Source organism: Bubalus bubalis, chromosome 13, assembly GCF_019923935.1.
Source record: "Bubalus bubalis isolate 160015118507 breed Murrah chromosome 13, NDDB_SH_1, whole genome shotgun sequence".
NCBI classification, from domain to species: domain Eukaryota; kingdom Metazoa; phylum Chordata; class Mammalia; order Artiodactyla; family Bovidae; genus Bubalus; species Bubalus bubalis.
The window spans coordinates 75023708-75035490 of record NC_059169.1 but is presented as its reverse complement, the minus strand read 5'-3'; the positions used below and the strand labels follow the sequence as shown (position 1 = coordinate 75035490).

At 47.2% G+C, this 11783-nt stretch overlaps 1 non-coding gene across 1 annotated transcript; it reads right to left on the bottom strand.

Moving 5' to 3' along the window:
* Positions 1–11193: 11193 nt before the first annotated feature.
* Positions 11194–11265, bottom strand: TRNAC-ACA. The gene has a single exon. It is a non-coding gene; the product is annotated as a tRNA-Cys (tRNA).
* Positions 11266–11783: the final 518 nt, after the last annotated feature.

The window sequence follows — 11783 nt, the reverse complement described above, 5'->3', positions numbered from 1 at the left end:
AACACGAACTTCTCCTGCAGAAGTTGTGGTTCTTTTTCATCTCTGTGTCCCTGAACCCCTAGAATAGTGAACAAGATGTGTTCACCAACCACTTTGGGCTACCCTTCTAGACACTTCCAGTGAGTTGGCCGCATGTGACAATGAATAGACTACATCATTTTATAAAACTTCACATTTTTTTACAAATTGAAGGTTTGGGCTGCATCCCGCAAGCCCATTGGCAACATTTTTATAACAACATTTGCTTACTTCATCTTTCTGTGTCACAGTTTGGTAATCCTCAAAATATTTCAAACTTTGTCATTATTGTTATATTTTACTGCAATTTGTGATTGGTGATCTCTGATGTTAACTACTATGTCTCAGATAATGGTTAGCAATTTTTAACAATAAAATATTTTAAATTGCTAACCATTATCTGGCCGATTCATGGGGTCGCAAAGAGTCGGACACAACTGAGTGACTGAACTGACTGACTGAACTGAAATGAATGCATGTACCTTGTTTTATAGACAGACTGCTCTTGCACACTTAACAGACTACTGTATAGCATAGACATAACTTTTATATGCACTGGGAAGCCAAAAAATTCATGTGACTTGTTTTACTGCAATATTTGCTTTTATTGCGGTCGTCTAGGACTGAACCTGTGATATCTTTGAGGTCAGCCTGTAGTGAAATTGTCTAGACCATCACTCATAAAATACATCTACAGTTAAGAATAATCAGTGTTTCAGCATCAAGTTCCTGGCACACATTCAAGGGCTGTAAGCCCTAAATTATATATGCCAGGGTATAAACTACCCTTCAAACACCACCTTCCCCAATGGAGGACAAACATACTGAAACCCGAGTTTTGTAGAAATTAACAAAACTGCAATTGTTACTTGTTCATCTCTCCTTTACATGGAAACCACCACCTTTTCTATATGTTCCATGTACATTTCAGTTCCTCCCCTCCGAAAGTCAGGAGTACAGTTTCTTAAAAAAAAAAAAAAATAGGATATTTGGTAGCCTGATATATGGTTGTCTAATGCAGACCCAGACACTACCAGTCCCTTGACTGGCGCTGCAGCAGACAACCTCAGGGACCACAAGTTCCCAACCATGAGCCTGAGGCCCCCTCTCATCTTCCCAAGAGCTTCTGCTAGACCACTGAAGCTGGCACTTGAAATGAATGATTCATATCCTAGGTTTCAGTTGTATAAATCCAGGAGCCCAATACAGCTCAGTTGTATCCAACTCTTTGCAACCCATGAACTGTAGCCCTGCCAGGCTCCTCTGTCCCTGTGATTCTCCAGGCAAGAATACTGGAGTGGGTAGCCATTCCCTTTTTCAAGGGCTCTTCCTGACCCAGGGACTGGAACCCAGGTTTCTTGCCTTGCAGACAGATTGTTTACCATCCGAACTACCAAGGAAGCCCACCCCAATGCATAAACTATCCTGTATCTTATATTTCCCTCTGGGTCATTTATTTCTGGATGGTCATTTATTTCTGGCTGTTTTGTAGGATTTGTGCTCTTTATCTCTCTCTTTTTTTTCCTAAACGTACAAGGCAAAATACAGAATTCAGCCATTACTTCTCACTGAACTGAGCATTAAACTACTATACATTTTCAAGGCCTGCATGACCTGGTATCTCTCCCTGTTGTCTTATCCTGTTAAACAAAGCCAAGGGCCGCAGTCTCCTTAAGCGGTTTCCTCTATAGGATTGTGCAGGATGCGATGCTTGGGTGAGTCGCTAGGTGGCATCTCTCGGAGGCGCTTGGCGAACTCTTCCAGAAAGCGCTTTTTGAGAGCCCTCCACCGTTCTCCACGTTGGCTGCTGTTGTCTGGTGGGCGGGTTGGAGTTAATCCATTGCCATCTGTCTTTATTTTGCTAACTTACTCAGTCGGACGCCACACAATTGAGTTCTGCAAATGTCGGCTCTCCAGCACGGCAATTACCAAGTCTTTCTAAACAATATCACTGCACAGCATTCTTCCTGCTTCCTTGAAGCATTCAGGCTCGTTTTGACTGGCTTGGTTTGTAGAGCTCTTCATCTTCAAAGATGAAGAAAGATTGGTCCGAACTCAAAGCCACAACAAGGCATGGATTCTCTTTCCACACTGAGAACGTGCCAATCGACATGTTCCTATTACATAAAAACCCCAGGCAGCGCAGCTGAGGACGTGGGCTTGTCCACGCAGCCCACAGCGGCGCCACCACCTCCTCGGTGAGGCAGGGGCTCAGAATGCGTTTTGGGGTATTGAAGTTGTTCTTTCAATATTTGAGGGGCTGATAGGAGGAGTGAGGAGTGAAGCATGCAGCAGTAAGCCGGGAAGCAGAAAGAGAAAAGAGAAGGGAGGGAGAGTGAGCTGATATTTGAATGGGTTCTTCCATGGCTGTTCCAAAAGAAGGATGAACTGATACTCTCAATGGCACAGGAATGGTACTTGTCCTTCCATTGCTTACTCATTCATTCATAATGTGTTTAAGACCTACTCTCTGTGTCAGGCACTATGCTCGGTGTTCCAGATACAGATGGGATCAGCTCCCCAAGAGTCACTGCCTTCTTGGGGGTTATAGTTTGTAGGGAGACAGATAACTCATCAAGTAAACACGAGATGGAGTGAAAGAGAAAGTGGAGGTTTTGTACACACATGTGATGGGGTCCCACACTTAGTCTGGGGGTCAGAGTCATCTCAAGTAGATGAAGATGAAGAGGGCTTTAGGACTTCCCAGAGGTCCAGTGGTTAAGACTTCATGTTTCCAATGTAGGGGGCATGGGTTTTGATCCCTGGTTGGGAAACTAAGATCCCACGTGCTACACAGCATGGCCAAAAAATAAAATAGTTTTTAAAAATGATGAAGAAGATTTTAGAATATTCTTTCTATGGGCTTTTCCTGGTGGCTCAGATGGCACAGAATCCGGCTGCAATGCAGGAGACCTGGGTTCCATCCCTGGGTTGGGAAGATCCCCTGGAGAAAGGAAAGGCTACCCACTCCAGTATTCTGGCCTGGAAAATTCCATGGACAGAGGAGCCTGGTGGGCTACAGTCCATGGGGTTGCATGGACTACTTTCTATACCCCTATATGCTAAGTATTCTGCTTAGCAATTCAATTAGTAAGTCCTAGATTGGTATTTGGTGACCAATTGGCAAGTTTTGACTGTGCATGATGTGAGGAAGGTCCAGCAGAATGAGGTACAGTGAGAACACAGCCCAGTCCCTGAAGAAGAGGCAAGAGCTTCGTTTACATAAGCAGAGATTTTGGCTCTCCCTACTCTGTTCACCAACCCCTGGATGTGGCTTGTTTTTCCTTACAAACTAGTTCCTTCTTAATGACTTGCTTTTGCCCTGTTTCTACACCAAAATTGTATTAACGTCTTCTTCCACCTTCTATCTTTAGTGAAGTCCAGTTTGTTCAAAGTTTTAAAGTCCTGATCAACCAAAAGCAAATTAAACTTTAACCCTGTTAGTTTAGCCTGCTGTCTTAGGGTAGTTCTTCAGATTTCATTCACAATCTAAGTTTTAGAAAATATGAGGCAAAGAGGAGGCAAGAAAAAACAGGAAATCTCCTACCATGTTTGTCTTCTCCACTGTATTACTGTACTTTCAGGAGAAAGTACTATTTTATTCCACTGGACAAAGTTTCAGCTATAAATAGACCAAAGGGAACCCATGTCTGGACTCACTGGCATACCGTTCTAGCAAAGGTGGGCCTACTAATCTGTTGTTTTTAGGAACTGCACATTTCCTGAGTTTTATTTTAGGTGCTGGAATACATTGGACCTCTGGCAGAGTTTCGGAGAAGGCAATGGCACCCCCACTCCAGTACTCTTGCCTGGAAAATCCCATGGACAGAGGAGTCTGGTGGGCTGCAGTCCATGGGGTCTCGAAGAGTCGGACACGACTGAGCGACTTCGCTTTCACTTTCCTGCATTGGAGAAGGAAATGGCAACCCACTCCAGTGTTCTTGCCTGGAGAATCCCAGGGATGGGGGAGCCTGGTGGGCTGCCGTCTATGGGGTCGCACAGAGTCGGACACGACTGACGTGACTTAGCAGCAGCAGCAGCTGGCAAAGTTTAGTGTGGCCCTCACCGCTTACCAGTGCGTTTGTGAATGACCCAGTATCATAGGACTTTATCTTGACAACCATACTTGTTTGTCATTAAATATTTGAGGTCTGAGTCTTTTAAGGTCATCTCCTGGGAGAATGACACCAGCAGGTAGTTTGCAGACCAATCGCAGCTGCAAGAGTGACACAGGAAGTCTGTTTTGCTTCATCTCAGCTTTACTGAATTCCTCCTGGAGGCTCACCCCAGGCTGACAGGCTGCTGCCCTTCATGACGGCGGGCCTCTCCTGCTGGAATCATAACCGTCAAGAGGCTTGGGGGTTGGCGGGGCTGTCGGGGACAGCGGCGTGGCCTGCGGAATGGCCCCCAGTAGAGCCCCGCGCCCTCCTGCTCCCCCTCACTGGGATCTGCGTGACCTGCGGATCTGGTGTGGCAGGGGATACAGAGGGCAACGGGGACCTGGAGGGAAGAAGAAATGTTTTTGAAATTGCAGGCTGCCACCAGAGAGCCAGCCCGGAGTGGCCACAGCTGTTACCATAGAAACCTCTGAGGAGGATGCTGCCGACCGCTGGAAACGGCCCTGGAGATGTTCTTCCTTTACTGACCCCTTGTTACAGACCACATAGTTGGCCCAATTCCTAACTTGCCCTTCCTCAGCTTATGTGACATGAACCCTGTTGTTCCTGCTCCTTTTACCCGGAGTGACCTCTGTCAGCCTCCTTTGCAGACTCTCGTTTTACTCTCTCCATTTAATCATTAACCTTGGTCATAAAAGCCTTGGACTTAGAACCCCCACCTTCTTTCTCCTCTCTTTTCTGAGATGTCCCTCCGTTTTCTTGGTCTAGCTGCAAGTTGTCTAGAGAAGAGACAGGTGGGATTCAGCCAGGGCAGGAAGAAGTGAATGAATGTTGATGCGTCTAGTCTTGCTATGGCCTCACAGACCCTGGTGCTGGGTGTAGATGGTGCCTCAGTCAGTCCTTTATTGACCCCTCGTTACAGACCACATAATTGGCCTAATTCCTAACTTGCCCTTCCTCAGCTTATGTGACATGAAGCCTGTTGTTTCTACTCCTTTTACCTGGGCTTCCCTGGTGGCTCAGCTGGTAAAGGATCTAACTGCAGTGAGGGAGACCTGGATTCGATCCCTGGGTTGGGAAGATCCCCTGGAGAAGAGAAAGGCTACCCTCTCCAATATTCTGGCCTGGAGAATTCCATGGACTGTATAGTCCATGGGGTCGCAAAGAGTCAGACATGACTGAGCGACTTTCACTTCACTTCAGGCAATCCTACAGTAACTGCAAGAGAGGAGTGTCGTTACCCTTTGTGCTTTTGTCCATTTGTTCCTTTTGTCTTAAGTTCTTTTTCTTCCTTCCTCTTCTCATCTTCCAAATTTCTACTCCTTTTCAAAACCCAGTTCAATTACCATTTCTTCCATGGCATCTCTCAACTCCCCAGGCATCATTCATCTCTTTGTCTGAATTCCATGGTCCTAACACTATCCTTCTGTTAGGTCGGTTATCATATTAGACAACACAGGACAGTTTACAAATTTCCCTACCCCGCCCCCACAACGCTGTCTTTGGGTGCTAGAGGACAAGATGGGATCCTATCTGTCTCCATATCCTAATACCAGGGTGCCTAACACATAGGCGGGTGCTTAAGAAATATTCACTTATCATCTGCCAGCTAGCCTTTGTTAGTGCATTGTATCATCTCAAGCAATGCTCTCACAATAACTATGAGGTAGGTCATTATCCCCCCTTCACAGATGAGGAGAGTGAAGTTTAGAGAAGTTGAATAAATTGCTGAGATTCATGCAGGCTTTCCTGGTGGTTCAGTTGGTAAAGAATCTGCCTGCAATGCAGAAGACCCAGGTTCAATCCCTGGGTCGGGAAGATCCCTTGCAGAAGGAAATGGCAAAACCCACTCCAGTATTCTTGCCTGGAGAGTCCCATGGACAGAAAAGTCTAACAGGCTAGAGTCCATGGGATCACAAGAGTCACAACTGAGCGACTAAACCATCATCACATGCAGGCAGAATCCGAATATGAACCAGCGTGCTCTGAATCCAGGGTCCAGACTCTGCTGTGAGGTCACCCTGACTGCAGTGAAACCTACAGCTGTCATCTGACCATGAAGAGAGTGGAGTGCTTAGCGAGGGCAAGGGCACAACCCAGTGCTAAATGAAGCCTGCATGAGCTTATGAGTTAATGGACAAAGGAGCAAAGGAATGAGTCTGTGCCAAGAAGTCTTTCATTTGGTCCAGCCTAATTCCTGCTCATCCAATGTACCCCTCCCCCGTTTCTCGGCCCTGTCTTCCAGTAAATGGACCTTCAGCTCCTCCCTCTCGGGTCACTGGCTGACTACCTACAAACACCTTCTAGGTGAGTCCCTCAGCCCACAACCTCTTTCCTCATCTCCCTCAACCCCAGCCTTTCTACACCCAACTTCTGTAAATTCATTCTCAAGCCTTGTTGGGATCACTCTCAAGGATTGATTTCAGCTTCCAACTCACTGTTAAATAAAACCAAGGTCCTCAAGGCTGACTATAAGAGTCATTTCCCTATATATATCCATAATTTAAAAAATCAAACTACATTTTATTTTACTGAAGTATAGTCGATTTACAACACCCATCATTTTAAACCAAGCAGTTTTGTTTACAGCCCGTGGTCCACACTGCGCCTGTTTCGCCTCCAGATCTTTACCTGAGCTATTCTTCTGTGTTTGGAACACCTGTTATATATATCAGGAACTGAGCTGGGTTCTGGGAATTCAGAGATTAAAGCTTCAGTCTCTGAAGCGCCTAGATTAGTGGAGAGACACGGAGAGAGCAATTACAAGGCACTATAATTGTGGGAGGCCATTCAGAGGAAAGCCCGGTTGCCATGGAAGCACTTAGAACATCTTCCCCGGCCTCCCCCGCCCCGTGTCTGCATAATCCCATTTCTGAGCTCCCTTGTGGCTCAAGTAACCTCTCCCGGGGCACTTCCCATAGCTGCCCCCTCACCTGGTCCCCCAGGCCCTCCTCCTCACACTTGCAATCAGATCAGTTTACTTTCATCTGTCCTTTTTGATTCATTCATTTTCGAAAAAGATGATTTATTTCTTTGAACTTTGCCTCCTTGACCGGTGAACTGTAATGAGAGAGGCAAGGATAAAAGAAGGCAAACCACAGGAAGGGTGGCTGCCTCCTTGGGGAGAATGTTTCCCAGGGATGAAGAACCATGTGAGTGAAAGGCATGGATGGCTTTTGCTGGACTCACCCCAACCATCCCCTTTGGTGGTAAGGGATGTGCCCGGAAGTGAAAGGGTCAGACGCAACTCACCCTGACCTCCTAAACTTCCAACAAATTTTCAGGGAACCCCCTCAAACAGCAGCTCACAGGTGACAGGCTGCTGTTTCCATACAGATGGACCATGGAGGCTATAAGACATTGCCTCGGAATGCTCAGAGAGACTGGAGAGGCAAGGACTGAAGGAAGCCCCATGGGGGACACAGCTGAGTGAACAAAGTTTGATCCTAAAAGTCTGACTATTTCAATTGTGTCCAAGGCTAAAGAACATGGGGAGTTTTCACACATACCCTAGTTGTAGCTCTGTAATGATTTAACACTGATCGACCAAAGGGGACCAGGCTTACCAAGAAACGATCCCAGGAAAAAAACAGAACAGCCAGCAAAGCTCATCCTGGCCTGGCTGGTCCCACAAGCTTCCCCACCATTCTGCCAGGAAAACTCTGTCATTCCAGCCCCTGGATCTGAAACAGTTGGTTGACATGGAAACAGGTCAACAAAATCTGTGGTTCAGCTTTCTTGCCCTCGTGTCTCAGTGTGTTCTTCTCTGGCTCCAAGCCCCTTTGACTCCAGCCTTCCAAAATCACACTTCTCTACTTCAATCACCTGTCCTTTGAACCAACCAGTCAGTATGCTGAGAAGGTCTCTACTTCCCTGTCCTGAGGAGTGCGTGTGGGAGTTGGGCTGCAGATGGACACCCTGCCCAGCTCTGTCATCCTAAGGGCTCAGAGACATCAGACGTGGGAGCCTGGTGAAGCTCCCCTTCCACAGGAGATTTGTTGTATGTCAGTAGTTTCCCTGGCTGAGGGAGAGGCAGAGAGAAGAGAACCATGGAAGGAAAAGAACACACCACAAGTCACTGAACTCAACAGAGCTTTGAAGCAAAGATGCAGCGATTTGATAGAAATCCAGAAATCTAAATGTTGGGCTGTGCTTACGAACTCTGCCTGTATGTAGATTTCCCCATCTCCCTGACAACCAGGATACAAGCACATTTTACCTGCATTATCTACTCTCTTTTCTGAAGCCAGGGCGTAATTAGTGGAGAAAACACACACACACACACACACACAAAAAAAACATAGGTACTGGGTGAGAGTTCACATCTCTTAGACGGTATTTATCTCTCATCCCTCTGGCCGAGAGTTCACCTATACAAACTCATTAACATCTCACCTGGTGGATTGATCAGCCATGCCTTCTGCTTGCTGGTGGAAAGCTAATATAACTTTGCCCCTCCCTATCAGCCAATATTATTTAAGGGACAGATAAGTTCCTTAAACAGGTAAATTTACTTGGAAGGTTGTTCTAGAAAGTTCTATGTATGGACACACACTTAGCTATAAATAGCCTCCGTTGTGTGGGAGGGGTTGGGTCATGTTGTCACCATCCTGCATGAGGAAGAGAGAACGTCCTCATCATGTGGGACACCACGGGCATGTTCGCTCTCTTGCATGCAAGACACGCCACGTAAGCCAGTTCCAGGGTGCTTGATGTGAACTGAACCCAGGGATTTGCTGAATAAGCTGGACCATCTCAAGGAAATGGGTGGCAACAGCCTGTAAAAGCTTCAGAATTCCAGGGGCACATTCTCAGGAGAGAAGCAGCAACCAAGATAGAAAGTCAGCCCAGGGACAATGGAATCTCAGTCCTCAAATCTGGAATGCTCCATTCCCCACGACTGTCCTTACCACCGCAGTCCCAAGGCCAATGGGGAGGACGGTCAGGATGGTAGGACAATGTCCTGACTTCCTCTTGGTTGGACATAAAGGGCCTGCAAAGTTGCATTTAGAGCAAGTCATCACCTTGAGCACAGCACATGCTCATATACCTGGGCTTTATCCACCCAGCTGGAATCTTCTCTAGGTGGAGAAGGCAGGGAATGGAACCCAGAGGGCAGAGAGGAAAGGAACAAATGTGAGTGGAGGGGCCCAGTATGCCAAACAAGTGTCTGGCAAACAGGGCAAACAGGTGGTTTGGTGGTAAATTATCTGCCTGCTAATGCAAGAGACACAGGTTAGATCCCTGGGTCAGGAAGATCCCCTGCAGAAGGAAATGGCAGCCCACTCCAGTGCTCTTGCCTGGAAAACCCTGTGAACAGAGGAGCCTGGCAGGCTACAGTCCATGGGGTTGCAAAGGATTGGACACGACTGAGTGACTAAAACATCAACAGCAATGAATCTGGCAAACATAATGACAGGATGAACGTGGATTGCTTCCCCCCTTCTCTCCCCAAACCAGGCCATTTCAGGATAAGTGGGGAATCTGTGCGAAGAAGGGGAGGGCCTTGTGAATGAACACATGTGAATGAACACAGGGTGCGTGCACAGCCTCACGCAGATCCATATCAGAGTGCTAGTGGCCCCGGGCACGCATGTGGAGACTCATGTGCTGCTGCAAACCGTACAAGCACTCCACATGTCAGCCTAACCACAGAACAGTTGCCAAACCCAACTCTGATGGGAAAAGCCATTCTTTTCCAAGACTCGACAAATGCTCTGTTCTCATTCCAGTTCACCCTCTGGGAACCACGAAGCACCGCTGGGGGAAAGGAGAAGCATGAAGTAACGAGATGGAATGAAACCAAGGAGGAGATCTACCAATTATCAGAGGCAACATGGTGATAGGAAGGGCACTCAGTGTGGGAAAAAAATAGGGCGCATTAGGGACGAGTTGGAACTAGATCCCTCTCAGAACCAAAGGCCCTCTCAGAAAGTGTTCTGGGGGCTTATACTGAGAAGCAGGATGGGATGATGGAGGGTCTGGCCGTGTGGCCTGCCTCCAGCCCTACTGGGGCAGCTTCAAGTGCGGTGCAGGTAGATTCGTTCATTGATGTATTTCTTGGAAAGGTTAGCAGATTTATAGCAACTGATTACACAGTCAAAGCTGGTCTGGGCAGATTTCAGTGCAGTTACCAGAATCCTATACTCCTACTTCACATAACAAACATTTTCCACCTCCTTAATGAGAAGAGCTAATGTTTATTGAAAATCAAGTGTTTTTCTGAACTCTTCATATCTATTACCTGAGTCTGCACAAGAGCCCTACAGAGTGGTTGACACTGTTGCCCTTTCTATTTTACAGAAAAGGAAATTGAGGCGTGATGAGCTTAAGTAACTTCCCCAAAGACTCTCAGTGTACGCAAGAGCCAGGATTTGAACATAAGTAGCTTTACTCCAAATAACCTGTTGGCTTCCTGCATCATTTTGGCACAAAGCACTACACAAGGCATCTTGAGGCATAGTTCTTCCTTAAAGGACTTTATGGTCTGGGGGAGAGAGACAAGGACACTGCCTTCTGACTTCAGCAAAGTTTGTCATTCGGAAAGCATCAGTTTCTTTTGGTAACTACGGGTAACTTCTTCCAGATAAAGGGAATGTGGGGAATTATAAGTCCCCTCTCCCATAACCTCAAAAATGTTGGACTGAACCCCACCAGACAAACAGGCATATACTGACAAGCAAGTGCCAAAAAGGAGTTCTACTTACTCAGTGAGCATTGGGCATGAAAGGCTGGCACTGGGGCAAACACGGCAATGTTCTTAGAGAACACGGGACAGTCTGGGTCAGATCAGGAAACAGGGTCCCCCGTGAAGGGAAGGACAGAGGACCAAGGGACTGCTGGAAGGTCTACATCTGCCACTTTCTTATGTCTTGTTTATAAAAGGACAGGGGCTGAGAGCAACCTGTACAATATGCCTAACCGATCACTAGTCTTGACACTATTCCTTGTATCAAAAGAAATGATTTCACTAAAGATATGGTAAATGCCCCCCCTCTTTTTTGGCTGAGGGGGCAAGAATACTGGAGTGGGTTGCCATTCCCTTCTCCAGGAGATCTTCCCAACCCAGGGATTGAACCTGGGTCTCCTGCATTGTAGGCAGACGCTTTACCATCTAAGCCACCAGGGAAGTCCCACGTCCAAGAGGAGCAACCCCACATCCAAGGAGCGGTGGCTGCACGGGTGCAGGAGGGCCAAGAGGAGCTACTCCACATTCAAGGTCAGGAGGGGCAACCTCGTCCAAGGTAAGGAGCAGCAGCTGCGCTTTGCTGGAGCAGCCATGAAGAGATACCCCACGTCCAAGGTAAGAGAAACCCAAGTGAGACGGTAGGTGTTGTGAGAGGGCATCAGAGGGCAGACACACTGAAACCATAATCACAGAAAACTATCCAATCTGATCACATGGACCACAGCCTTGTCTAACTCAATGAAACTAAGCCATGCCGTGTGGGGCCACCCAAGACGGGTGGGTCATGGTGGAGAGGTCTCACAGAATGTGGCCCACTGGAGAAGGGAATGGCAAACCACTTCAGTATTCTTGCCTTGAGAGCCCCATGAACAGTATGAAAAGGCAAAATGATAGGATACTGAAAGAGAAACTCCCCAGGTCGGTAGGCGGCCAATATGCTACTGGAGATCAGTGGAGAA